The following is a 4,685-nucleotide window of genomic DNA, read 5'->3' as shown; positions in this document are numbered from 1 at the left end:
CCGGACCCATAAACTGAAATTTTTTAAATTTTGCTTAAAAACCCATAAAATACAAAAAAAAATGGAACCAAGCTATTGTGAACGACCTAACTTCATTAAAATCAGCAATAGGTTTTTATACCTACATTCATACATACAAACACACATATATTTTAAAAGTATTTTTACTAAAAAGCTTTTTCATACGTAGTTCATAATTTTTACGCAGTCAAGAAGCTTTTTTCTATTTTTATACAATTCGCCCTAGAGCTTTTCTTTCAAAAACCAATAACGCACCATCCATTGCTGCCAAACGAACATACACATCGCGCACCGTCTTCAAAAGAGTCACAACTCGAAAGTAATACGTTTGTCAGAAAATGCGAAAAACTATTTCTAAGCACATGATAGTCATATGGACAAGGGCGACTTTATCTTAGGCTTTTTTTTAACAAATTATAACAAAAATTTGCGTCAGCTTTTGCTGAAAGGTAAATAAAAGCTCTGCGTACATTTTTAGCGCATAATCTCAAATATTCCAAATTTTGAGTTATGACTCTTTTGAAGACGGTGTGCGCGCCATGTACGTATGTATGAATATTTTTTATCAACGCGTATACACATAAACGACACTGGTCATACATAGTCAACCGTCTGCCTGTTCGGTGGTTGATTGACTTTGTTGGCTATTGTTGTAGTTATTAGTGATGTCGGTAAAGCAGTGCGAAAACTACTTTCGGTTAAGTTTCATGTTAGCAATTATCGCGCTGGCAGCCACCAGGGGATGTAGCTCAGATGGTAGAGCGCTCGCTTAGCATGTGAGAGGTACGGGGATCGATGCCCCGCATCTCCAACTGTGGATTGTGATCTTTTTTACTTCGTTTTTTTTGTTTTTAATTTTATTTTAAAATGTTTTGTTGTTTTTAACTCAGTTATATTACTTAGTTATTATTATCTATACGTCTACCGAAGGATGGTTTAAAATTAATTTGAGAGCTTTACTAGGAGAAGGCTAGAAGAGAAAGGTCTACCCCTTTAAAGAGGTGTGGGTGGTTTGAAGGAAATAATCTTATACTTCCTTGTATATAGTGCAATCCAGGTCTTGGCAGACGGCATTTGGTAATTAGTTGCTCAAAACTCACAGATGCTTAACCGTTGCTCTTTGGCTTTGTAAACAAACAGAAATGATTCGTAAGTCTTCTGATTATCTATATGCTCTCCCGCATTTAAAGTATAATTATGCTTTTTGTATATGCCTAAAAAAATATAAAATCAAACTAGCACTTTTTTCGTAGAGATTTCAGGCAAAGTTTTCTTTTTACAGTGACTCAAACGAGTGTTCATATTTTAATATTCTTCAATATTCATACAGTTTTTCAAGTTAACTTTTTTGTTAGTTTTTTTTTTTTATAAAATTACTGTTCCTGTTATTGTCCTAAACCTCATAAATCAAAGTTTCAAACTTTATAAAAAATTTAGTAAAATTGAATAAATTACGAACTTTTTAGCCTGAATCTCTAGTATTTTAGCTCACTAGCAGACCCGGCGAACTTCGTTTTTATTGAAACATTTTGGTCCAACATTTTAGCCAACAATTTACGTTCACGATTTGTCTGCTTATATATGGTTCGGTGGGCATACTTCCAACATCGTCTTAAATAATCTAACGAAAGTGTTATGTCCGCGATGAAGTTCTTGAATGATCTGGCATTTCATAGCAAGGTTGATCGAGTAACTGAAATAAATTTGAAGAACTTTTTCCTCTTCACTCCCTGGCGGAAACAATGATCCGCTTCGATGATGAGTCTGTCTTTAAAACTTTATAGTACAGCTGGTGGCAATTTCAAAATGGGAGAGTATCGTTGGTCAACAGAATTCCAATTTACATAGACATATTTCTGACGAAATATCTTAAATGTCTTATTAAAATTTTATGGTTGTGGACGTTCAGATTGAAAAGTGTGAAAATTTTTGAAAAATTTGTTGAAATTTTTTAAATTTTGTATAAAGTTTGAAATTTTGATTATGTTTGATGGTTATATTATGTTGTGATTTAAACGGTTATATTATATGGTTATGTAAAAGAAATTAACTTTGAAAAAAACATTGTGAAAATCAAAATGTGAATATTTGTTTGAGTCACTGTAAACTGTAAAATATGCAAAAAAGATGAGGTTTTCAAACAATCAAGCAGACGATTTCCCGCCAGAAGCAAAAGTGGACTTATAATTTCTCCCACTCCCGCCGTATGCACATACACTTTTGCTACCCTTTTTTACTAACGCAACTCCACAATGATCAAAATGTGGTTCCTGTCTGTGTCGCAGTCAGCGAAAACAAATTCGACTATTTTAATGCTGCGTTATACTAGAAAAACCGTTGCTTATGCCACTGCCTGGGGGCAGCTCACTCCAGCCACTTTATTGCTATTCGGCTGTCGAACCAACCGACCGACCATATTTATCCGCAAATATTAGTTTTTGTGTGGCAAACAAACACGCAAATTCATTTAATGTCTCAGTACTTTGGTCAAATTGCAAGACATAAACCATAAATAGAATCTGGGTAATGTCACATACAGTCAATACTCTTGGAAATGTACTCTGAGCACCTAAATAATAGGCTCAGGCAAACCGAGTGGCTTACCGACTTAGGGATTGAAACTGTACGGCAGGGCTGGTGGTGGGGTCTTCTGGCGGGAGCACTCCATCAGCATTACGTTCAGTCTCCGGGACTTCTGCAGTGTATTCCAGGCGGAAGTGGCTGCTATCAGGGAGGTGGTAGATTCACTGCTCCACAGTGCTATGACCGTCAGGGAGGTGAGCATTTATTCTGATAGCCGAGCGGCTATCAGGGCCTTGAGCGAGTTGGAGGTGCGCTCTAACTTGTTTAAGGAATGTATGCTCTCTCTCTCGGTCGCGTCGGAATACTTCTGTATTAGGGTTATTTGGATTACGGGTCACAGCGACATTGCGTGGCTAACGAATTGGCCAGAAAAAGCACTCGTGAATCGTTATTGCCGGATAAAGAGCGGCTGGGGGTGCCATTGAGCATTTTCGGTACACTCTTGGTTAGATGGGCCTCAATATCAGGACATGTGCGATCCCAAGGTCCGTCTGACCGAGGGTGCGGAGAGGGCGGTCGAGAGCACTCCTCAAACTCACAAAGCCATAGCTCTCACTTTTTCTGGGGGCTTTAATGTGTCACTGTCCAATCGGTATCCGTGCGTGACAGTTGCCTGGAAGATGACGAGGTGGAATCATCTCAACGCTACCTTCTTAGGTGGCCAGCGTTTGCGAGGCTAACGTTGCGGCACTTCGGCTCTCACATCCTTAGGAGCCCGAAGGAACTCTGGTGCTTTGAGATTTGCCGGACTTGTAAATATACTTATAAACGGTTCGGAAAGTTTTATCGTTTAAGTATTAGGAGCCGTTCAGAATGCCAAAAGATAATCTCCAAATTGTCCTAGATAGCGCCGGTTGCACGGGGCTGCCACCTAACCCAACTCGGGGCATCAATAAATGTATCTATCAAATAGTGCAACATTTCTTTTCAATTTTTGAAGTGTGAAATCAGCTACTCCAAGCGCGCGGTAATGTACGAATTTTCTTTTCATAACTTGCTACATATCTACTGACACCTGTGTGCGAGTTTATACTCTGATCGTATACGTACAAACAGACTTACGTACATACACACACACATTGTACTTACTTAAGGTATGGAATACCATGCGGTTTTGGTTAATGTCCGCCTGGCTACGCATTGCGTATTTGTTCATGTCTTGATTTTCTTTTACCCCACCAATATGTACAGACATGCATGTGAACATACATAGAAATGCTGAAACATTTATTAATTGGCAAGAAAACACAGAAAATTAACGTTGAGCTTCTTTCGCAATGCAATCAAGTGATCGAAGTTTTTATGGCTATCCATGGCGGTTTGTCAATATTTGTTGCTAAATTCCAACTGATGATTAATTATAACCGGATCGAGTAAGAGTTGTGCATCCGTGCCCTGTTCCCTGTAAGAAAATTATTTCTTTCATAGCCAAGTGGGTTTGGAAAGATAGTTCGGTTTGAGATAATAGGGGACCACTGTAATGCCCTGATGGCGGGTCCTTCAATTCGAAAGGTGCATATCGTAAATCATCTCCCTTGTTGGAGCTTAACGTCTATCGCTTCTAGCAGGCCATCTCCAGGCTGTTAAGGTCTTTTTGAAATAAATTCCATAACATAGAGATGGTCCAGGAAGCAGGAAACTGTGAGGTGTTTTTTTTTCTGGACTTATGACGCAGTTAACTCCGTGTGAGGTAGAACAGAAAACATGTCATATTATACAAGTAGACCTCTTCAAAAGGTATCTAAACGAATGTTCACTAAGGGAAGACAAAGGGTATTTGTACCAAAACACCAGTTGTACGCAAGATATCTGTCTAGGTAATGCTCTTTTATTTGCAAAGATTCGGTCAATCTTTTTCGAGTCTTTCAATTACCAGTATGTAAACTCAGAACACAGTCAGTACTGGGGAGTAGTGGGTGGTATTATACAGGTTTATCTTTTTGAATAGAGCCAACGCCAAGTTGATCACAGTGCAGCTAAACGGTCATACCTATGTGGGTTCAACTGAAGTTAAACATATACTACGTTTATACACACAGAATAATCGACTTAATTGAAAGCGCATTGACACCGTACACATT

The 4,685-nt window shown here is 38.6% G+C and overlaps 1 non-coding gene across 1 annotated transcript; it reads left to right on the top strand.

Annotated features, from left to right (window-relative positions):
• The first annotated feature begins 759 nt into the window (after positions 1-759).
• Positions 760-832, top strand: Trnaa-agc. The gene has a single exon. It is a non-coding gene; the product is annotated as a tRNA-Ala (tRNA).
• The last annotated feature ends 3,853 nt before the right edge of the window (positions 833-4,685 follow it).

The sequence above is a fragment of the Rhagoletis pomonella genome, unplaced genomic scaffold (genome assembly GCF_013731165.1).
Source record: "Rhagoletis pomonella isolate Grant_MI unplaced genomic scaffold, Rhpom_1.0 Rhpom_scaffold_00001, whole genome shotgun sequence".
In the NCBI taxonomy this organism is placed as follows: domain Eukaryota; kingdom Metazoa; phylum Arthropoda; class Insecta; order Diptera; family Tephritidae; genus Rhagoletis; species Rhagoletis pomonella.
This window is presented reverse-complemented; position numbering and strand designations above follow the sequence as displayed.